Source organism: Notamacropus eugenii, chromosome 1 (genome assembly GCF_028372415.1).
Source record: "Notamacropus eugenii isolate mMacEug1 chromosome 1, mMacEug1.pri_v2, whole genome shotgun sequence".
NCBI lineage: Eukaryota > Metazoa > Chordata > Mammalia > Diprotodontia > Macropodidae > Notamacropus > Notamacropus eugenii.
In genome coordinates, this window is record NC_092872.1 from 585584633 (window position 1) to 585609494 (window position 24862).

The following is a 24862-nucleotide window of genomic DNA, read 5'->3' on the forward strand; positions in this document are numbered from 1 at the left end:
CTGGAATAGATGTTGCTTCTACCACAGAGGGCAAATAAATAAAGGAAAGAAACTGGGGTCTGATGCTTGAGCCACAACTGGGGAGAGGAAAGGGAGAAGTGACAACTTCATGGAAACTTTCCCTATACCTGAAGCCTTTCTAGTTGGTAGCATCTTTCATGGCTTGAACTCCATTGGCACAACCTTCAAGCCAAAATCATCTCCATGTCAAGATGATATATTACAGGAAGAATAATGAAATTTGACTCCTATATAGTTTGTTATTTTAAACACTAAGCTTATCAAAACAATCAATTGAGTTCTCACACAAAAGCATTGTCAGCCAATTTTTCATACAGTCTGAAGCAAGTCACCCAATTGCTGCCTAATATTTTTCTTCTGTAAAAGAGAAATATTTTTAAAAGTTGTCCTTCATATGCAAAGGTCTTGCTGAGTCATCATCAATACAGTTTGAATTTCAAGCTGTTTTTACATTAGTGGTGATGGATTTCCAATGATCAATCCAGGATCAACAACGTGCATTGGCAGTCATGCTTTGGGGATGGCTGAAGTTAATTAAGGGTGTATTGAGAGACCAAAAAGAGAACAACATTAACTGGCCCACACAGGACTGAACATCCAACTTTTGTTCTACGGCTATCACAGTTTTACTAAGAAAGTCAGATTACTACAATACTTTATTTGGAAATTCACTAACTTACAAAGTATAAAGGATTCTGAATGAAAAGGGCATCAAATAAATATTGCATGTTTCTTCAAAGAAAGGGGAGAGAACCACTCCAGAACAAATTAAAAAAATAAATAATTGAAAATGCATTTTTAAAGTACTTACCATATGTAAAACACTGGACTCAGTACTAGAGATACAAATAGAAATTTAAGATAAATCCTGGTCTTAAGGAACTCATTTTAATAGAGGAAGACAACATGTATATGAAATCTCCCCTGCAGTGAAAGCCCAGTGGTCTTTAGGATGTAAGGTAAAAGAAGATGTTAATGCACCATATTTACTGTGATTTGCACTGATGAAACCATTTCTATCTCTGATGCTGAGCCATTTAATAGCATCAAAGTCTTTGGCTGTGAGAACTTCCTTTCCTGGGTCTTCCAGTAGGTCACTGGGTGTTGACAGCTTGTGTCTCCACAAGGGATGCTTTTGGAATCTGGCTGTGGAGGATGAGGTAGAAGCAGGGTTAGTGCTCCAAGGCAGGGGAGAAACTATAAGCCAGTGTCACAGACCTGGGAGTGTTCAACAACAAAAAAGTAAAATGGAGAGAAAAAAAAAGCTAGGTTTTAATTATCAACTTGTATACAAAATTAAAAATCTACACCTCCTTGATGAAAAATTTTAATTAGGAGTTTTTATTCCCAATTGTGCCATTTATCCAAGTCTCTCTATAATATCTAATAATGCTACACTTAGTGACAGCCAGATGCTCCCTTATTCAAAATTATTTACTAATTTTTACTGGCTAATAACAGATTACACATGCTATTCCTGGAGGTTCTGAAAATTAATATTAGTCACTAAAAAAGGACTTACATGAGACATACTGGGTCAGCCTTGTTGTGATCTATTGAATGATACTTAGAAATCATCACATAGTGATTCTATTATAAATTATTATAATTAAGTTGATTGTCATTAACAGTGCCATTACATGCTAGTGATTTAATTTCCTTAAACAATTTTTATTCTACTCCCTTCTCTGCCTCAAGGTTTGAAGTAAAGAAAAAAATACTAATCATTTCCCTTCCAGCTTCCATCTTGCATCATTATATTATCTTGACTGTTAAGAATTCAATAATTACTTTCACCTGATCAGCAAGATGAAGTAGGAGTTTTTTTCTATTAATTTCAACTGCCAAATTTCAGAACAAAGAATCATACCCCAGCTATAGAGTAACTAAAGCTGAAAATGCAGGACAAGAAAACAGAAACATCATACAAGGTGAAAATCTTATAGAATAAGATAAAGATAAAGAATTTAAGCATCTTGGGTGCTCCTCCATTCCTCAAACAAGTAAAGTCAGGGTAGTGCTTCAGGGTCTGGATGTAGAGGTCCCTGAGTGTTCATTCTCCCTCTAATACAAACCCAGCAGTGATTCAGCCTAAAAGTCCTGCTTCTCCAGTAACACCAATGGAAGAAGTCAGCAGCTGGGTGGAGGGGGAGGGGACAGCAGAAAATTGGAGCTCAAAGCCAGTAATGATGGAAACATTCTCTGCCAGGGTGAAAGGACACTAGAAAACTATCCAGGACAGGCACTCTCTCCTCCACTCCCAGTTAACTCTGGGCACTGACCCAGTCCAGACACCCATTCCACCAATGCAAAGAGGCTAAGCAAGGACAACCTTAAAGAGGGGTCTGTGCAACTACCAACTAAAGGGATTACTTTTTTGAAGTTGACAAGATAATAGCAAAACTGATTTGGTATGACAAAAGGCCTGGAATCTCAAAAAAAATCATTTTAAAAGTAGAAATGAATGTGAAGTTGCACTTCCATAACTCAAAGTATATTATGAAGCAATAGTTATCCAAACTATGGGATATTCACCAAAAACTAGATCAATAGAACAGACTACTTAGATGATAATAATAATAGCCTTTACATAATGTTTTAAGGTTTGTAAAGCACTTTAGCTCTCATGTGATCCTCCTCACATCAACCCTGCCAAGTAGGTGCTGTCATTATCTCCAGTTTAGATAAGGAAATTAAACGTAAGAGAGCTTAAGTGCTTTGCCCAGGGTCCCACAGCTAGAAAGTATCTGAGACAGGATCAAAACTCGGGTCTTCCTGATTCCAAAGACAACATTTTATCCACTGTGCCACATAGGGCCTAGAGAGATGGAGAAAACATTTACTAAATATTTTAAGTATTTACTAAGTTTGAGGATATAAGTGAAAGCAAGTCAAATAGTCACTGCCCTCAGGGAGTTTATATTCTAATTACAGAAGATAACACCCAAAGAAGGAATGAAGGGGGTGGGGATGGGGCATACAAAAACAAATGTCCAGAATGCAGAGGAGAGGGGCCTGTTCCTGGGGGAGACAGGAGGAAAACTCACCTAAGAAAGCCAAACAAGGACCTGGGGAAGAATTTAAGATTGAGGTGAGTTATGAGGAGGGAATGGAATTGCTTACCAAACAGAGCCCAGGATTACAGGGATGGTGGGATCTTTAACTCTGGATAGAAGTGGAGACTTGGAGTTATATGCAAGTAGGCAGAGAGATGGCCTGATGATTATGGCTTAAGAGAAGGCAAAATGAAATGGAAGGGAAAGAAACAAGCATTTATTAAATGCCTACTATGTGCCAGGCACTGTACTAAACAGGGCTTCTGCTTATTTGCCCCATCACCTTCTTGGGAAAAGCCTTCCTCTTCCATTTGATAACTCCTTCCCCAGGACAACCACTTTAGGAAGATTCTCTTTACCTCTATCTTGCCTTGATGTTCTCCAGAGTCCACATCCTTCTCACCCGTCATGATGCCCCTTCTTCACTACTGATTTTTCAGCACCTCTCTATGGATTGTCTTCCCCTGTTTGAATGCCAATTCCCTGAGGACAGGAAATTTCTTTTAGAGAAGGGGACTGGCCATTGTGCCTTGTCCTAATGAGCATGGGCAAAGTGCTATCAATATAATTCTTCATGTAGAAGAGGCAAGGGAAGCTGCTTCTGGGAGATTCATGATGATATGTAGTGGAAGTGCCTTAGAAGTATTTAAAGCATGCATGCTCTATAACTGGTTTCATTTTGTGAATAGAAGCCTCTTTTATAGGCTTCTTTATGTGGCTGTATAATAAGAACTGGGGGAATAAAGCAAACTATAGGAGAACATAGCATATAGGGGAATATAAGGAAATCAATGCCTTTGTAATGTATTATCCAGTCCTATTCCTTCTCTTGGTTTGACTACTTCCCTTTTGATGACATTCTGGTGAGACAATGCTGTGAGGGAGAAGCTTCTAGCTTTTCCTACCCAAGGCCAACATGTAGCCCTTGGATCCAGGTTCTTTGCCTTGATTTTTGTTCTTTTGTTTTGGGATATGGAGGTGACTACAAACATATGAACCTAGAAAGATCAGGAGAGCTAGTCATCAGCAGATCCAGAAGTGGAGTCTATGATAGATTTGCAGCAATCAGGTCTACCTTTGAGGACTAGGGGAGAAAGATCCAGCCCAGCAAAAACTGTGATGGGGACTCATTCAGCCATGACACTTGAATTTGGATGTGACTCTTGTGGGATCAATTATACGTAAAAATTTTACCAAGTCTAAGCTCATTTTCCCCAGACACTGAGGTACTACAGGGAAGAGTGTTCCCTCAAGATGCTAGGGGGAAATGTTAGTACTTATGTTCTTGCTATGTAAAAGTGAATTCTTGAAATGGAACTGGGATGCTCATCAATAGTGGCTAACCACTGTGGAGATCATATTGAAATGAGGGCTCAAGACAATGGCTTTAGAGAAGGAAGACCTCGATCCCTGAGGGGCACCCTTAGAACCCTGAGAGGGGGAGATATAGTCCGTATCTCTCTGTGAGATGAAGGCTAGAGCTCATGCTACACTTTCTTGCTTGTATTTGTATCTCCAGTGCCTGGCACATAAGAAGCAATTAATAAATACTTTATCCAGTAGACAACTGGCTGTACTTTGATGTTAGCACTACTTTGATTCTCTGTTACAGGTGTTGAACCAGATAAGAAGGTGTTTGGGGAACCACATTAGGAGAATATACAGAGAAGCTTGTGACAATTTGGCAGAATTTGAAATGGGGTAACACAGGCTACTCATTTGTTAAGGGTAGAGAGTTAAGTTCAAATAGAATCATAGAATCATAGAAAGTTGGAAACTTTCAGCCAAGCTCCCCCTCACTGTAGGAATCACCTATAATCCAGGTCTAAGAGATGATCATACATTGCCTACTTGAATAGATATAGTGATGGAGAACTCATTACTATTTTTTACCCAGGGAAGGCTTTATGTATTCATTAAATAATAACAAAATAGATTACATTTCAATCGCTATTAATTAAACTTGAAAAAAGACTTTCAAAATGCAGATATCTTTAAGCAGCTACTTCTTTTCTGTGTTCCCTCGTTTTTTTATCTATTCACCCATGTATGTTTATATATCTATATTTATTATCTTTAAAAATTAATTTATTTTATTACATAGCATAGGTGTTTTAGGGCAGCTAAGTGATTGAGTGGTTAGAGTACTGGGTCTGGAGTCAGAAAGACTCATCCTGACTTCAAATCTGGCCTCAGACATTTAGTAGCTACATAACCCTAAACAAGTTACTTAGCTCTCTTTGCCTACTATTTCCTCATCTATAAAATGAGCTGGAAAAGGAAATGGCAAACTACTCCTCTATTTTTGCCAAGAAATCCTCAAATGGGGTCACAAAAACTTGGACACAACTGAACAATAACAAAATTGGTATGTTAGCAATGTGAAGATTTAAAAATACAAATGGTATCCAATTTAAACCTTGCATATTTAACATATTTTTAAAAAGAATACTCTACTTTCATGCCAAATAATAGTAACATCAATAGTAGTCCAACCCCATTAAGGCAGTATATTAAAATATTTATCTTTAGTAGCAAGATATGTTCATCATTTAGCATCATTTAGTAGCAAGATATGTTGAGTATGTGTTCGTCAGTGCCCTTTGGCAATGTACTTCTATGCCTGAATTTTCATTCAGAGCACCACCACTGCACACTAGTAAATTAAAGTAAATGTGGCTTATCAATCATATCATTCATATCACTTTGGGTTTTTTTTTTATTTTATTATTCTGTTTCTTCCACTATCTCCTTACCATCACCACTGAGCAAGTTTTAAAAAGCAAAACTCCAAAATAAAACTTCCTCCATTCATATCTACACAGTCTGACAAGACAAATTTCAACCTTGGCCATGTAAAAAAATTTGTGTTTCTACACTTTAAGTTTATCACTTCTCTGTCAGGAGGTGAGTGACATTGCATGGAAGCAGCTGGTGGAAGAGTGGATAAAGCACTGGGTTTTGTGTCAGAAGAAAAGTTCAAACCTGACCTCAGATACTTCTAAACTGTATGGTCCTGGGCCAGTCACTTCTGTCAGACTCAGTTTCCTGAACTTCACAATGAAGGTAGGATTGTTGTGAAGATCAAATGAGATAATATTTATAAAGCACTTAGCACAGAGTATATAGTAGATATATTTCTTCTCCCCCCTTCCTTCATATCCACTTTTTGTACCAATAGTTTGCCAATGCACCAATCAGAATTACAGTTTTTCAAAGTTGTATTTCTTTATTGTCATATCTTTGTATAAATTTTTCTCCTACTTCTATCCACAGTGCTCTGTATTTTAAAGATGTCTTCCCAATTTCTTTTGAAGCTATTAATTTCATCATTTCTAATCCAGGGTTGTGCTAAGAAATATTCAACCACTTTTATGAAAAAAAATGTATCCACAACACACCTTTCAGCTTAATCTAGATCATAAACATTTTCTCCATTACTTTCTAATTACCTCTAGACAATCAACAAAATAATAAGTCAAGGTTTGTATGTAACATTTGCTGATTCTGGAAGTATAAGTGCTGATACTAAAAATTTAGCAAGAGAATCTCTTGAGCAGGTTCAAACTGCCTCTAGCACACTCCTCTCTTACAATACAGTAACATTCCATTATATTTATGTACCACAACTTGCCTCAACTTTCCCCAATTAGAAGGTCACTCTCTTGGTGTCTGGAACTATTTATACAAGAATCAGATTCACGCTATCCATTTTTTATACATTTTATATAGTATTCTGAAAATAACATCAATTAAAATTGACCTAAGTTTTGTTATCTTCCATTATGTTGTTATCTTTATATAGTCAGTGAGTATGTTGCTCTTTTGGTGGTAATTTCTTCAATCCACATCATTTTCATAGAAGTATCTTCATTTTCCTCTGAATTCTTGACATTCACCAATCCCTATGGTGCTATATTCCATTATATTTAGATGGCATAACTTGTTCAGCCATCCCCTAATTGTTGGATGTTTAATTTGTTTCAAGCTTTTTGTTATTATACACAATGCTTCTATGAACAATTTGGTCCATATAAAACTTTTCTTTATGTCACTGACTGCAATATAGTTTAATTATAGTTGTGAGATTGCTGTATCAATTAAGTAAATTTCCTCTCATTATTCCAAATTATTTCCCAGAATTAGACCAATTCACAATCCCATAATCAGTGAATTAGTGTGTCTTCCTACAACCCTACAAATATTGTCTTTTTCCATCTTTATTGTGCTTAACAATTTTATAACTTTACAATGAAATCTCAAGAGTTATTTTAATTTTCATTTATCTTACTGCCAACTATATAAAATACTTTTTTTCATATGGCTATTGATAGTTTGTATGTCTTCTTTTGAAGTGTTGGTTAATATTCTTTGTTTATGTCTCTTTGGGCGAATGGCACTTACTTTGTAAAAATGTTTCAATTCCATACCCATTTCAGATTTAATACTCTTTGGTAATGTTTGATGCTTAGTCTCGCTTTCCTGAATCTTTTCTTTTGATTCTAGCCATATCCATTTTGTTTGTCCAAAATCTTTTAAAATGTTTTGCATAATTAAAACTGTCCAATTTCAGTCTATAATATAATTTATCTCATGTCTAATTATAAATTTTTGTCCTAGTCACAATGTAACAAGAAATGATTGCATCTAACTCTAAAACTCTATGACTTTATCATCCAAGGAAAAAATTGTTACATTTTTATATAACCTTCATCCAGAGATATTCCTATGGTAAATGGAGCCCAGAAGGGACGTACAGATTAAGTCAAATAACACTTTTTGCTTCCTCCAGCCTTTCTCCAAATCCCAAGAATTTGTACATTGACTGATAACACTTTTCCTTCTAAGTCTTCACTCATTATCTCTTGAGTCAGACTCACTAACCTAGTTTTTGAAAATGAATAGATTTGCCCAATTTTAGCCATTTGGTATGTTTCCCATCCTCTACAAATTATCAAAGGTCACTTAAACATCATGTCTGCCAGTTTTTCTTGTATTCTGTATTCATGGAATACAGAAATTCCTGGCCTAGTGATTATAATTTTTTAAAAGTAGGTAAATGTTCTCACCATCTCTTTTGGTGTTGCGAACATTCTTCCCACTTTAGGTTTTACTTTCCTGTTAAGTATCATTACTCTATCACTAGTCTGAAGATCCTTTTCCTTGAAAACAGAAGCCAGACTTAAGTAGAGTTGCTTTTTTTTTCTATTATCAAGCAAAGATCTTTTCCTTTCTTTGATCTCTTTGTACCCACATCCTTTTTAAAATAACAGAATCAGAACACTTCTGAGTTGAAGATAGCACAAATTAATAGAAAGACTGCAAAATTTGGAGTCAGAGGACCTGTGTTCAAATCCTGGTTCTTCCTTTTATTTCCTCAGTCAATTATTTTAATGGACTTACCATTTTCCATTTTAACTACTTCCCCTCTAATTTTCAATATTTTCTTTTTTGTGCTTACTTTTGAATTCACTAATTGGCTGAGTTTTCTAGTTTGGTTTTTTTTTTTTTATTGCATGCTGAGATCAACATCATTCTCGAAATGTGGTACCCACACTTGAGCATATTACTCCAGAAAAGAATAAAGCATGATGATCCCCTCCCTAATCCTAGGCATGATCAGTCTCTTAAATAAGCTTATGATTACTTTAGGTCGTTATTTGCCTACTCTATCGCATTTTATTCAAGTTGATCTTGTGCTCCACTAAAAACCCAACAACTTTTTCTGAGGACATTGTCTAAACATGGTTTCCTCCATCTTGTATTTAGATTGCTTTTTTTTCACCTGAGAATTTACAATTTTCCCTGCAGATTTTAATTTCATTAGATTAAACCTAAGGTTCCATTCTGTTAAGACCTTTTTGAATCCTGACTGTGATTATAAAGAAATAAATTTAGGCTAGACACTAGGATAGCTCTCTTCACAATGAGAGTTCTCCAACAGTGCAATGGCCTAACTCAGGAGGTGGTTAGTTTCCCCTCATTGGAAGTCTTCAAACCACTTGTTGGATATGTTATAGTGGATATTCTTTTCACATACAGTATGGACTATATAGCTGCTCAATTATCTTCCAAATTCCATATTCTGTGAGTTAAAATCCAAGGTAAGTAGGGAGAGACCAAGAGGGCAAGTTAAAGCTATCAGATTCAAATGAACTAGATTCCAAGGGTATTGAAAGAATTGGTGGATATGATTTCTGACTCAATGCAATTAATACATGATAGATTGTGGGTGGAAAGGAATAAAGGTTTGTGTGATACAAAAAGGCAAATGTCACCTCAGCCTTCAAAAAAGGGAAGAGAATTGACATTTTCTATAAACTATAGGTAAGTGGGCTTGAGTTTGATTCCTACAGAGGAAGGGAAAGTTGCCAGGTGGTTATATATGCATTTGAACTTTTTCCCTTTTTTTAAGCGCTAGATGGGCATTTCCCAAACACAGTTAAACATCAGAAATACCAGGGTAGTCCAAAACATGAGGCTTGAACATTCATCAGGATTTACTCTCTCCTAAAGAAAGCACTACTATCATCTACAAAAATAAAAAAGTAATAATTTTATAGATTTCTTTATAATTTGATCCTTTAAACTTCTTGGAGAAATAAGTCACGGATAATCCAGAATCCATGACAATGATCTACATATTGTAGACACTTCACTGGTACTGATAATCATCATTCATTCATTCAGTATTCAATGTTCATTCAATAAACATTTATTAAGTGCCTGCTTTGAGTAATGTGCTGGGCTAGACATAAAAACGAATAGATAATGGTCCCTGGAGATCGACATAGAAAGAAGGAATGCTCGAGTAGAAACAGCTATGAACTCAAAGTCAATAATAGCTCACACTTATACATAGGTTTGTGGTTTACAAATTGCTTTACATTCATCATCTTATTTGATCTTGAGGGAAACACTCGTATAAACGTTATGCACATTTTATAGATAAGGAAACAGACAGGTTAGCTGCTCTTCTCTAGGACACACAGCAGTGGTAGAGTTCAAACAGAGGTCCTCTTGATCCAAATCCACCATTCTTTATTATAATCTTGAGGGCTTATGCTTATCACATACCTCTCCAGTGTACATTGGAGAATGGGAAATTTTGATTTTTTCAAAGATGGTGATGTCTAATAATTCATAGCATCATTGGAAGAATGTTAACATTAAGGGTCAGTAATGCAATTAACAGAAATAGTTGGTTGCCACAGGACTAATTTTTCTATTCTCTCCAGTAGAGGAATAGTAGAGAAATTTCATTTATTGCATGAAGCTTCTGATGGACATTTTCTTTTCTTTACCATCTTACTGTGTTCTTTCCTCCTGAAGCCAATTTTAAATACATTACTAGACCCTGCTGAATTTCAGAATGAAGATCTCTCTGGGATAAGGTATAGTATGTTCTTAAAGATGGATACCTACTGTGAAGTAGGAAAGAATTTGATTCCTGAAATTTGGACATCTTGGAGACTACAGCAGGATTAGGGATGTCCAGGGTTTGTGGCCAAAAGTCCACTTGTTGAATTCCTGTGTAACTATTGCCAAAGTCCTGGAAAGAGTCAATGTAGAAGGATTCATAAAATGAAACCTATTTTTGAGTGGATCATTCATTCTATTTGGTCTCATGATTGGATGGGGCCTTCACTGTAGTCAGGAAAGGGCCAAAGCTGGGCCTGGTCCAGAGTGCTAAATAATCCACTCCCTTGCTTGGAGAGTTCTGAGAAGGGTAGGGAAGAATCCCAGTAGAGACAGAGGTCAGAAACACAAGGTTGTTGTTGTTGTTGTTGTTTTAAGTTTTATTAGGAAAAAAGAGAAAAGCAAAAGAAAGAGTTTCCTGCTTAGAGTAGGCGCAAGTGATGTAGATTGACAGCAGATAAAATTGTCATTGGATGCTGTACAAATTCCAGTTCATATGGGCTATCACAAAGGTACGGCACTTGGAAGAGAATGCTAAAATAGCAAAAGATGAGGTGTATATATACTTTGAGCAATCCAGGATTTTGTCTATGCAGACGATCCCTCCAGTTTTGCATCATTAATGTCTAAGCCTTTGAGATTATTGTTCATATCTTCCTATACAATGCTAAAGAGTAGGGAAGACAGTAAAGATGAAGGTCAGAAACAAATACTGTAATCAAATTTTGAGGACCTAGTCAGAAAAGGTCAATGAACTTGAATGGGCCAGAGGCAGGAAACAGTGTCAGAAATAGAAGCAGTATTAAAGGCAAAAATCTTTAGCAAGTTCAAAAGAAAGGCTAGTCAGAGGCAGGGTGCTTCTCCAATTAGGTACTGAGTAAAAGACAAAGAGTCAGTTTAACTTATCACTTTTGAGAGCTCCCTATGGCAATCTATGCAGTTTTAAGCCTTAGTCATGCCCTGGCTAAACATGGCTTCTAGCCCTGCTCATACTCCCTTCCCGGCCACCATTATTTTCATTGACCCTCATGGAATCCATGAGAAAGCAGATTTAACCAAAATTCTCTCAGATGAAAAATTTACCATATCACAATTAAACTTTACGGAAGTTAGAAGATGATACACACTATAACTTCAGTTGGGCCTAGGCTTGATGTAATATTGATAGAAGGCTGGGCTTGATGTGCTGCTATTGATAGAAGGCCTTCACTAATTCTGGGATATAAAGGTGATGAGCCAGCTTACAGGTTCCCTCCTCTGGTCCATAATCTTCCTACCCCATCAGGTAATCTCTGTGACTATTAAAATCAAGGATTCTCCTCACTATGACTTCTTCCTGGCCTTTAACGAATATTACATAGTAGAGAGGCTGATCTTCCAGGTTTAGGTAACTTTAGGTCAATGTATATGGTAGAACAGACTAATGGAATATAGGATGAATGCCCTTGAAGAAACAGAGGAAGCTGTAGCTGGTACCCACTAGGTTTACCTCTTGAATAGAGAAGAAATAGCTTCAGGAGAGGAAATCTGCCAGCTACTTTGAAGGTCTATCAATTGCAGAAGTTCCATGTTCATAGCCATATCTGATCCGCTATTTGCAAAAGACTCCTGTGAAGTTGTATCTATTGTCTTTGGCTGCCAAAAGCATTTCTCATGAGTAATTTTGGGCTTCTCAGCTGACCATATAAGTCATTTATTATCCATGGAATGCCAGTGTAAGGGATAAGCATAGAAATGAACTAAAAGGTAACAACCATAAATTTGTTGGAAGTGATATTCCATCTGAAGAAATGAATTGAACAGAATAGAACTGTGTTTCAAGTAGAAGGACTGAATAATCATTCTAGTAGAAGGTAGGATTATAGCTCAAGTATGCTAATGACTACCTTTGACTGACTTTCAAATTGAGGATAATTTGAAATGTAGAAATTAACCTTAGTCTGGAGACCAATCAAGAGGGCAGACCAAAACTGAGCTTCTTGGTGAGGTCTTCATGATATCATAGATTTAGAAGTGGACCTTAGAGGCCACCAAATCCAACACTTTGCAGATAAGAAAACTGAGGGTCAGAGAGATTAATGTGTCAAAAATCACAGAACTAGTGACAGATGCAAGAATAACATTTGGGTTTTATTGATACTAAGTCCAATACTCTACGTACTATGGCATCTAGCTGTCCACTATGATGTGAGGTATGAAGGTAGATCATTCAGGCAGAAAATTTTCCTTTTTTTTTTTTTTAATTTAACTTTTAACATTTATTTTCACAAAATTTTGGGTTACAAATTTTCTCCCCTTTTATCCCCTCCCCCCCCCCAAACCCAAGCATTCTTAATGCCCCTGTGACCAATCTGCTCTCTCCTCTATCCTCCCTCCCTGCCCTTGTCTCCGTCTTCTCTTTTGTCCTGTAGGGGCAGATAGCTTTCTTGACCCCTTAACCTGTATTTCTTATTTCCCAGTGGTAAGAACATTACATTTGATCCTAACACTTTGAGTTCCAACTTCTTTAGCTCCCTCCCTCTCCACCCCTTCCCCTTGGAAGACAAGCAATTCAATATAGGCCAAATCTGTGTAGTTTTGCAAATGATTTCCATACTAGTTGTGTTGTATAGGACTAACTATATTTCCCTCCATCCTATCCTGTCCCCCATTACTTCTATTCTCTTATGATCCTTTCCCTCCCCATGAGTGTCGACCTCGGATTGCATTCTCCTCCCCATGCCCTCCCCTCCATCCTCCCCCCCACCCTGCTTGTGCCCCTGTCCCCCACTCTCCTGTATTATGAGATAGGTTTTCCTATCAAAATGAGTGTGCATTTTATTCTTTCCTTTAGTGGAATGTGATGAGATAGACCTCATGTTTTTCTCTTGCCTCCCCTCTTTATTTCTCCACTAATAAGTCTTTTGCTTGCCTCTTTTATGAGAGATAATTTGCCCCATTAAACTTCTCCCTTTCTCCTCCCAATATTTCTCTCTCACTGCTTGATTTCATTTTTTTTTTTTAAGATATGATCCCATCCTCTTCAATTCACTCTGTGCACTCTGTCTCTATGTATGTGTGCGTGTGTGCATGTGTGTGTGTGTGTACTCCCACCCAGTACCCAGATACTGAAATGTTTCAAGAGTTACAAATATTGTCTTTCCATGTAGGAATGTAAACAGTTCAACTTTAGTAAGTCCTTTATGACTTCTCTTTGCTGTTCACCTTTTCATGGTTCTCTTCATTCTTGTGTTAGAAAGTCAAATTTTCTTTCCAGCTCTGGTCTTTTCATCAAGAAAATTTGAAAATCCTCTATTTCATTGAAAGACCATTTTTTCTCCTAAAGTATTATACTCAGTTTTGCTGGGTAGGTGATTCTTGGTTTTAGTCCTAGTTCCTTTGACTTCTGGAATATCCTATTCCATTCCCTTCAATCCCTTAATGTAGAGGGTGCTAGATCTTGTGTTATTCTGATTGTATTTCCATAATACTTGAATTGTTTCTTTCTAGCTGCTTGCAATATTTTCTGTTTCACCTGGGAATTCTGGAATTTGGCCACAATGTTCCTAGGAGTTTCTCTGTTTGGATCTCTTTCATGCGGTGTTCTGCGGATTCCTTGAATATTTATTTTGCCCTGTGGTTCTAGAATCTCAGGGCAGTTTTCCTTGATAATTTCATGGAAGATGATGTCTAGGCTCTTCTTTTGATCATGGTTTTCAGGTAGTCCCAGAATTTTTACATTGTCTCTCCTGATTCTATTTTCCAGGTCAGTTGTTTTTCCAATAAGATATTTCACATTATCTTCCATTTTTCGAATCTTCTCGCTATATTCTGTGATATCTGTCTTTCTCATAAAGTCCTTAGTGTCCATCTGTGCCATTCCAGTTTTGAAAGATCTATTTTCTTCAGTGAGCTTTTGAATCTCCTTTTCCATTTGGCTAATTCTGTTTTTGAAAGCATTCTTCTCCTCATTGGCCTTTTGAACCTCTTTTGCCAATTGAGTTAGGCTAGTTTTCAAGGTGTTAATTTCTTCAACATTTTTTTGGTTCTCCTTTAGCAGGAAGCTGATCTGCTTTTCATGCTTCTCTTTCATCCCTCTCATTTCTCTTCCCAGTTTTTCCTCCACCTCTCTAACTTGATTTTCAAAATTCTTTTTGAGCTCTTCCATGGCCTGAGCCCATTGGGTGGGCTGGGACACAGAATCCTTGATTTCTGTGTCTTTGCCTGATGGTAAGCATTGTTCTTCCTCATCAGAAAGGAAGGGAAGAAGTGTCTTTTCTCCGAGAAAGTACCCTTCAATAGTTTTATTTCTTTTCCCTTTTCTGGGCATTCTCCCCAGCCAGTGACTTGACCTCTGAATATTCTCCTCACACCCACCTCGCCTCCTGGTCCTCCCAGCCAGCGTTTGGGGACTGAGATTCAAATGCTGCTTCCCGCCTTAGGGCTTTTGGCAGGGGCAGGACTGCTATTCAGTGTGAGAATTAAGTTCAGATGGTCAGGTCGGGGCAGGGCTGCCTCTCAGGCACAGTTCCCTCAGGGGGTTTATGCACAGACCTTCCACAATGGATCCAGGCTCCCGCCCGCTTAGGGAGACCCTGTCTGCAGCCACCTCTCAGCTTCTATCTCCCGGGGGGGCCCGAGCCATGGGGGCACCCCACTCCCCTCTCGACCCGCCAAAGAGACTCTCTCACCGACTCTCGTCACCTGTGGGTGGAGGGGCTTGTGCTGCCGCTGGAGATCCCGTCTCTGAAGCCTGCTCGGATCTGTACCTCTCGGAGCCGCAGGTCTGGGCTGGGCTCCGCGTCTGCAGCGCGACGGACCTTTTGTGAGAGGTTTACAGGTCCCTCTGTGGGTGGAGGGACCCGCGTGGCTGCTGGATATCCCATCTCTGTAGCCCGCTCGGATCTTTTCCTCACGGTGTCGCGGCTGCTGCAGGGCTGCACTCAGCTCCCAGTCCTGGCGCCCAGTCCACAGCGCGAAGGACCCCCCCGCGAGAGATTTGCAGGTCTCTCCGGAACAGAAATCTCCCTCGCTCCAATATTCCGTGGCCTCTGGGTGCAGAATTCACCGTGGGTTGGTCCCCTCTAGCCGTTCTGTGGGTTGTGGGTTCAGAGCTATGTGTATGTGCGTCTTTCTACTCCGCCATCTTGGCTTCAATATGCAGAAGATTTTCTTTAAAGAATGATGGATCTCTGAATGGGGTTTTTGGGGGCTGTTCACCCTGAGTCAACAAGTCTTATCTGACCAGCAGAGCCTGTGACCCTGAAGGAGCGAGCTATGAGTAATGAATGAGGCGGGAGGCAAAGATGTGAGGCAACTCCGTTTATTCCAACTAGCTCAGGCACTTATATGGTATCATGTACGCCTTAGTTACGTAAGCAGCTCAAGCAAGATTAAACTAGTTTAAGCAAGTTTTGGTACTACTTTCCAGCCACGTTTCAGGAAGTATCTGGTAGTAAACAGGGGTGGAACCCTTCCTCCCAGAGCCATCTCGTCCATGCCTTACCAATCTCCCCTCAGTTTACCTGAGCTGTGACTGGTGTACGTCGTCCAAGAGAGGTGAGGGTTGGCAATTCCCTTACAGATCTCTCTTGGGTGCTATGAGGGTAAATGATGCAGGGGATGAAGCAGTCTATTTTCACAAGAGTGGTAAAGTCCAGTCAGTTCAGTGACCAAGTCCATTGTTTCTGATTCCCAGGCTTGTGTAGCCCAGATCAATTCCCTTCAGCTTCCTTCTCTTGACACTCCACTGAAGGGACCAAGATGGTTTGTATCATACTTAGAACAAGGACACCAGCACTAAAATGAGACCACAGGGATGGTCTTATTACCCACATGACATTGGGCAAGTTACTTATTCTCCCCAGATTTCATTTTCCTTCATCAATAAAATGAGGAATTTCATCTCAATGGCTTCTAAACCTCTTCCCCAGTTCCAGCCATGCTTAACTATACTTCCTGGTCATTTTCTTGCTTCTAGTCTTGTGGCTTTATGCATGCTCTCCATCCCCTTATCATTTCTGTGACTTCATAACCAATCAATTCTACCATTGTTCCTGTAAATAATAGAGACCCTATGGCTTAACTCACCCTCTCTACAACTTTCCAAAGCAAAAATGTCCCTCTCACACCATCATTCCGTAATGTGTGTTGTCTCTCACAACAACAAGGACATAAGCTCCTTGAGGGTAGAGACCATTTTTGCTAGTGTATTTGCAAGTGCTCAGAACTTTGTAAACACTTAATAAATGCTTTTTTATTCATTTATTCATTCAGAATTTCCTTCCAGTTTTAAGAACCTATAAATAGTCCTTCTGTATCTTGCCACCATAACATTATAACCTCAGTTCCACCCCTCCAATATCCCCAGTAAACCATCTATTCTTGACCAGAGATAGAACTGCCCTTACCTGTGTGTGTGTGTGTGTGTGTGTGTGTGTGTGTGTGTGTGTGTGCCTCATTAGATGGCAGGCAGCTAAGCTTGAGAATAGGAATCCTATGCCTATCATTGTTGGATCAATTCAATGAGATCTAGGCAAGGTTACAAGATTGCAAAATTTTCTTGGTGTGATATCATTCAGATGGGTAAATAGGCAACATTCTAACTTCTATGACATGGCATCAACTTGGCTAATTGCAGTAGCCTGAAATGTTGTTGTTTTTATAGCAGCAGCAATTAACATATGCAGTGTTGTGACTTTATTAACATTAACTCATTTTATCCTTACAGCAACCCTGGGGAAGAGGTGCAATTATTATCTCCATTTCATATATGAAGAAACTGAGGCAGACAAAAGTTAGGTGACTTGCCTAGGGCCGCTTAGTTTCTGAGATAGGATTCAAACATAGATTTTCCTGAGTCCAAATCTAAGACTCTGACCACTACACCACCTAGCTGCATATCAAATATACATCATGGAGAAGTTAAAGCAGTTGAAGAAAAACACTTGACCTCTCAGTGGTTGAGTTTTCAAATCTATTAGAGATGCTCCGGATTTTTGTAATCTTACTACCTTTAGATGTTAGATCCACCCCCTCAGCCTCAGGTGATATAGTACCAACCCTTAAATATGGCCTTTGTGGTTGTTTTTCCCCAAATAATATTGGTTTAGGGGTAAGGTAGTTTCTTACTTGTTTTTTGTTGGGTTTTGCCTTGTTTTTATGTAGACAGCTTCAATGAAATATACACGGCTCCTTGAGAGGGGACCAGCTCAGGTCTTACTGCCAAGTGAGAGGTATCTATTTCCAACACAAAAAGATTTCACAGGTCTGGTTATATTACCTTCAGGGACTGGAGAACAATCTTTTTAATTCCCTAAAACGCTTGTTCTGAGGCAAGGGTCCAACAAAGTCTTTGGATGCTTGAGGAGATTTGTGAGGCTGCAGTGAAGTTGGGAAACACAAGCCATAACAGGTAGCAGTTCAACGTCTAGTAGAAGGTTCTTTGCTGTCATGGCTACCCCCAATGAGCATTTCCTCAGCCTTTTGGGGCTTCATTCTCTCCAAAAGACATAATATGCAACCCAAGGATTCTGGAATTCCCACTCAGACTTGTATTTCGCAAACTTTACAAGCAGACCACTCTGAGAAGCAGCTCATTAAGTCAGACCTGAGTATCTATCCAGTCTCTGACATCAGAAAACAGTGTAAGACTCTGAGCAAGTCACTGAACATCTCTTGGTAACTGTAGCTATTGCACACGGGGGTTGTTGTGAGGCTGAAATAAGATAAGGTACACAGGATGCTTTAAGGTTTTGTGTGACTGTCAGCTGTCACTATTATACAGATATTAAAGGATGGCCTTTTGGTGCCAGGGCAAGTGATTAAGTAAAGAACTACTTAATCTCCCTCATCCCAAATCTAACAAGTCCTAAAAGAGTTGAAAAAACCAAAGGGATAGTTCATTTTCTAAATGACTACTGAAAGTTGTTTTGCCTTCATTCCCCTCTGAAATCTGAATGGGGTTGTATTAGTATACCTACTGAAGATCTATTTCAGTCAATATAACTATCTGATACTTAAGAGGTCAGCAAGAAGGGATAGAGATAGGTCAAAAAGCTATTGAGATCAGTCATGGAAGAACCCTAACTCCATATTCTTTTGATACATAAATAGTACAATCAGAGAAACTAGAGGGATAAATAAACAGACCTCTTCTGTTTTTCACAGGAATTCAACACAAGCATTCCTGGATCACTTCTTTCCTGAAGGAAAATATAATTTAAAAAATTTTTTTAAAGCATTTACTGTATGCAAACCATTGAGCTATGCCCTGGGGATATCAAGGCAGGCACAGCCCTGAAGGAAATAACATTCTAATTTGGGGAGACACTATATAAAAGGGAATGATGGCTCAAGAAGGATGCTTTGAACTGGAAGCCACAGAGACAGTGACTGGCACCATGGGCAGTTGATTGACACACCCTTTCCAATTTGATTGGAAGGAGGAGCTTTCCAGGGCAACTGTTGGCGAAATGGCCAAAGCTATCTAGGAGAGTTACAGGAAGCACTCATATCAGCATAAAGGGGCTGCAAGATGTTCCAAAGTTCATTATCAAATGAGACACCACATGTACAATGACATATACAAATGAGATAACATATGTTAAAACACTACATAAATGCTATTATTAAAGGGTTAGGTCTTTCCAGGGCATGGTTTCTGCTCCAGGATTTGGACTTAATCAGGTAATGAGGATGATATGAGTGGATGGCGTCATGTAGGGGCAAATTAACCACAGGATCCTTGGGTAAGTGGTTGGAAAGGTAGCATCTCTGCATTATTGGCACTGAAGACGTACTATTATGCCCATTTGTGGGGTTACAGTGTGTTCTCTGCTTTTAGAGAGACAACTTGAAATGTATCCCTTCACCTGCTTTCCACATAATTTTTTTGGCAATAGAGCAGAACCTAATGATCCCTGTGCCTCCCAAGAAATACACAATTATTTCCAAGCCACTCCCTCAAACTCTAGGCACCCCTGAAACATGAGGGAAGTCACATGGCATCTAGCAATAAGATACCCTTTGTGTTCCCCCAGTGTTACCCATGAAGCCTTAATTTCTGGAGTCACTGGTCTCGATCACAAAAGCTGGCAGTCAGTTGTTCTTACAACCACCTGGTTCATTTGGAGTTATACAGCTACCATCTTCCTCTAGGCCAATTTGATATATAAGAGGTCCCCAAGTCTACCAGGGCTCAGATCCTGAGAACCCAGCCTCTTAGTAATTCCAGATTGAAGGGACAGGTACAAGTGGGCTGTCTTTTTTTCTGCATGGAAGGAGGGTAAAGGATTTGCTTCTAAATGCCCTCATCACCACAGTTCTTTGATATTTCTCTGACCCTATGGGACCTTCTCTGGACAAACCACAATATAAGCACTTGTAGCCCTAACTAGATGTTGAAGTAGATCTTGATTTACAAATGTCATCTGTAAGCCTGGTGGGGGTGGGGAGTTCAGGAGCAGGCTGATATCTGTCCCTTTGAGTCTCAATAGCTCATGCCAGACCAATCTCTTCTATTAAGTGATTGGAGGTGCTTGGTTCAATTGGATTTCCCATCTTTGCCAACAGATCCTTTGGTTTCTGGTTCAGACATAAAATTGGTCATCAGAAACCTCTCACTGCTCCTGGAGAAATCCGCAGAAGTTTGTTGCCAGGGAATGACCCCTTGTCTGGTTAGGGTGTGACCCTGTAGACACCATTATGATATCAGAAGGACATCTGAGCATACTCAGAGTAGAATCCCAAGGCTCAGGGAAGCCAGAGAACAGCTTCATTTGGGCAATCAACTTCAGATTAAGTGGGTCTTGGACAGATCTTTTCTTGGAACAGTCATCAAATTGCTCTCTTTCCTTCATGCTGACTTCAGTCAGGTATTCTGGGTTCTTCCTCACTCCCCTATGTGCTGCAATCTCAGTGGGGTTAGTCTAGTCTTCTGGGCCTGCCATTTTGATAATCGCTTTTAAAGTTGAGATCCCTGGGGGAAGCAGACATCAGAGCAGAGAAGAGGGAGCATCTGCACAGCTGTCCATGATCATGAATTAATTACTCCTTAGGCTGTACAAGAGTGTACTGGTAAAAGCCCCTCATGGGAGTTTATTCCAGGACAAGGCTTTTAAACCCAGAACCTCCAAGTTTGATTTTTAATAATTCAATAACTATATTTCAATAGAATTGGTTTCCTTTGTAATCCTATGTATTTTATGCTTTTAAAAATAATATTCTGAGGAGTACATAAGCTTTGCCAGATTGCTATAAGAATCTATGATGGAAAAAATTTGAATCCGTGCTCAAGGAGATACCTCAAATTCCATAAGAATCTGCACCAGAAGGCCTAACACCCACCCTAAAATTACCAAGGAATAGACACAAGCTGCCCTCCCCCAATACACATTCACTTACATTCCCTTACTTTGCATATGTGCCATTAATTAATTACTGTCTCCCTAACTCACAGCACAAATCACCCCAAACCTAATGGGATTCCACCCACAGTCTGTTCTCAGCTGCCTTCATACTTCTCATTGTCCTAACCACCCAAGTAGGTGCTGGCTTCCAACCATGCCTAAACCCTCAGTTATTCATATGAAGAGAATATCTTGACAATACTTAGGACCTGGGAGATAATTAACTACTGCTCGCAGCTGTGTGAACACTGTTTTCTCCAAACTGCTACGGGCCTCCCCCAGGATTTTCAACCCTAGTCAGAGCTGATGGAGAATGCTCCTAATAGCTGTCAGTTTCCCTCTAGCTAGTGGGACATAATGAGAGTATAAGCAGATTGTGCTGAAGTCTGATGAGGACTGTGGCCGGACAAGATCCTCAAGGACATGACTCCAAGTGAACTACTCATCCTTGGGGAGTGAGGAAGAAGGAAGCAGAGAAGTTTAAATACAAATAAAAGTCAGGAATATGGGCCAAGCCAATGCTAGGAGCCAGGCAGAAAGATCAGTGGGTTGTATGGGTGGGAGGAAAGGACAGAGAGAGGAGGATCAAAGCCAAAGATTTACAATAAAGTTCAAGAGTGGAGCTGGCAGGATACAACGTCTGGGTTTCATGCTGCAAGGTTTGGCAATCAGTCAACAGACAGGGGGTCAAACTAGACAAAGAAGAGCCAGACGGACAGACACATGAGAGTTTTGAGTCCAGCCAGCTATGCTCTTGTCTAAACCCCATCAGCTAAAGAGCTCCCTATGTCACTGCTACCCCTTTATGTGGGATTATGAGAAGCAAGAGGCAAGAAGTATGGAGGAGAGAACCAGTTGCCAAAATAGTAGAATGAAATGTAAAACAAATGGAGGCCCAAGGCAGGAAATATGTCTGGGGACCAGAGCACTTGGTTACCTGAGAAGCATCAAATGGAAGCTAAAAGAGAAGCAGAAAACAGACTCTAAGATAAGGCATAGAGTTTTAAGGAGGTCTGAGTTTGAGCAAAGAGTTCACATGCAATCTGTCCTGCTCGGTGAGGTAAGCGTAATTCAGTCCTCATTGTGGTATTTTCCCTTCCTTCCTTATTCATTGGAAAAACTTCAGCTATGGATAGCTCCTAGCTACTAAACATATACGAGTGTTTTCCTCATAAGAAACAACTATATCTGAGCATTAGCACTCAGTACACAACTAAATAATCTCTACTGACCAAGATCTAAGTCTGAAAGAGACCTTAGAGGTCATTCAGTTCAACTCCAATATCTTATAAGTTAAAAAACAGTCTGAGTTGTCCCAAGGTCACATAATGAGTATGTGACAGCCCTAGGATTTGAACACAGGTCTTCTGACTCCAAATCCATCACTCTTTCCACTATATCATACTTGATGTATTTGTTGGTATACCTATTGAACATAAGCCTGATGAGTATAAACATTAAAATAGTCTAAGCATGCTATAATATTGCTATGAGAACATTTGTCTTTTAGGTAGTTGTTTCTAGGTTGACATTGGAATTAGGAAGGGGCAAAGCTGTGGGAATTGGCAGTGTGTCAGAAGAGGGGAAGAGGATAATCTGAGCTCAGTAGAAGTCATCAAACTAAATTCCCCTGGATTTGAAGGCCAACGCAATGGGAGTACAAAAGAAAGGGAAGGGGTGGAGGGGAAGACACATGGGAACCATGCTGAAGCTAGGCCAATGGGAAAAGGTTAGAGAGGATTTAATAGTCCCAAACAATTGATGAAATTTGCAGTTATATACATCTACATTTTGAAAATATTACAGTCAATTAGAAATTAGAGGTAGAATGAGTACATATTAATATTTATGTATACATATGTATGATATTCATTCATATACACTCACATATGTATATATGTATATAATTATTTATATATATGTATATAAAAATGCATGTATGTACACATCTATCTAGTGCTATCACCTAGTAGCAATCACCTTGTTGAATGTTGTGGTAAACTGGGTGATTGTAAAAGTATGAGAAAGACAATGGGGGTTGTGTTCATGAGAGAGCAGACTGAGAGCACACATTCTCTTCTCCTAAGGGAAGCAATGAATAGTGAACTGCAATAAACATTCCTCTTTTTATGGTACTGAATTCCTGGGTCATATTTGTGCCAAAGCCAAAAGAGAACCAGCAAGGCAGTTAAGTGTTGCAATAAGGCTGAGCTGGCAGACCTCCTAAAGAACATCTGTCACACCAATTTACACAAAACTGTTGTCACTCATCCTTTTTTTTTGAAAAGGGTCAATGACTTTATGATGCTGAAGTAAAATAGTGTATGAGGAGTGAATTGGATTTAAGTGAGGCAGGGTTGGGCATTAGCCTCATTCTTTCTTCCAGAGTCATTCAAGTTCAAAGTCAAGATGACTGACCATGGCCTGGGATGCAGAGGATGACTTTGGTATCTTCCTCTGATGCCTGACCAAGCTCTAAGCACTTCACAGTGCCTACTTCAGCCCCTATCCTGGCCCTTGGAACTACGTAGAGTAGGACCATTAAGGATCACATGCCTGGCTTTCCCCTTCCTTCAAGTATAAATTTTATAGCTTTCAGGTAAAGACTGAATTAATGAATGCTAATTTATTAGATATTAAGCATAGCATATATTCTACTGGTCAGAATTTAGACTATTCTCTAATACTAGCCACATACATAAAATGAATTCCCTTTGAAAAGATACGGATAGATAGAGAGACAGACAGACATATGTATATCTTTAAAACAGCAAAATTTGTGGGCTTACGTAGCTATTATCCAATTTTAAGAGAAAATATGGAACATATTCAGACAATATAGTATAATAAAACAGTAGTGTGGTGCAGTGGACAGAGTGCTAGGTTTAGAGTCAAGATCTCTATTCAAATTCTACCTCTTGGCATTAACTAGTGGTATGATCAGTTAGTCAATCAGTCCATAAACCTTTATTAAGCACCTACTGTGTGACTGGTGGCAAGATGGCTCCGGGGGATAAAGTGGGGCTGGTGACCTTGCACAGCCCTCCCTCATTAAAATCCAATTCACTTACATGTCATGATATCATCTTCCTTATGTCCAGGGTCCTCTTGGAGAAAGGACAAACAACTGAGTGTGTGTGTTGCGGGGTACTGTGCTAAGTACTGGGGATACAAAGCAAAGCAAACAACAAGTCTGTGCTCTCGAGGAGCTTACAGTCTAATGGAGGAAACAACACAAACAAATGTGTACAAACAAGCTAAATACAGGATAACTAAAAAATAATCAACAGAGGGGAGACGCTGGAGTTAAGAGAGATTCAGAAAGAATTTCAGTGGGGTCTGACTAGCACTTGAAGGAAACTGGGAAAGCCAGGAGGTGGAGATGGGGTGGGAGAGCATTCGAGGGGTGGGTGTGTGTGTGTGTGTGTGTGTGTGTGTGTGTGTGTGTGTGTGTGTGTGTGTGTGTGTGTGTGTGTGTGTGTGTGTGTGTGACCTGAGCTTTAGGAAAATTATTTTACGTACTGGGCAGAGGATGGCTGAGTGGGGTGAGCATGAGCAGTTTGTTATACCTTTCTGAGCCCTAGGAAGTTAACTAATTCAATTCAACAAACCTTTTAAGCAACCTGGAATGAGTGTTCATATCCATGAAGTCACAACTCCTTATTTTCTATCCCTTCTACGGATATATGATATTATAGCAATTATACTTTAAATAGAAATTATTTGGTGTCTTTGTCAGACATCTGATTTCAGATAGAGAGAAAGGCAGAGAGATAGATGATTGTGTGTGTGTGTGTGTGTGTGTGTGTGTGTGTGTGTGTGTGTGTGTGTGTGTGTGTGTGTGTGTGTAGATACATAGATAGATAGATCTGGATTACTTTAGAGGTTCTTTCAAATATGATACAGGGGGAAGAAGATTGACTCTGAAGTAAAAGGTTTGGGTTCAAATTCTACCTTACTATCTCTGAGCCCTTGGGC

At 39.3% G+C, this 24862-nt stretch overlaps 1 long non-coding RNA gene across 4 annotated transcripts; it reads right to left on the reverse strand.

The window, feature by feature from the left end:
- Positions 1–771: 771 nt before the first annotated feature.
- LOC140527791 (uncharacterized) lies at positions 772–20122 on the reverse strand. Of its 4 annotated transcripts, XR_011974921.1 has the most exons (5): positions 19523–20122; positions 18627–18679; positions 17607–17714; positions 3437–3560; positions 772–1239 (listed from the first exon to the last, which is right to left on the reverse strand). It is a non-coding gene; the product is annotated as an uncharacterized lncRNA (long non-coding RNA). The 4 variants fall into 4 exon arrangements; XR_011974926.1 differs by lacking the exon at positions 3437–3560 and having other exon boundaries at positions 772–1167; XR_011974923.1 differs by lacking the exon at positions 3437–3560.
- Between the last annotated feature and the right edge of the window lie 4740 nt (positions 20123–24862).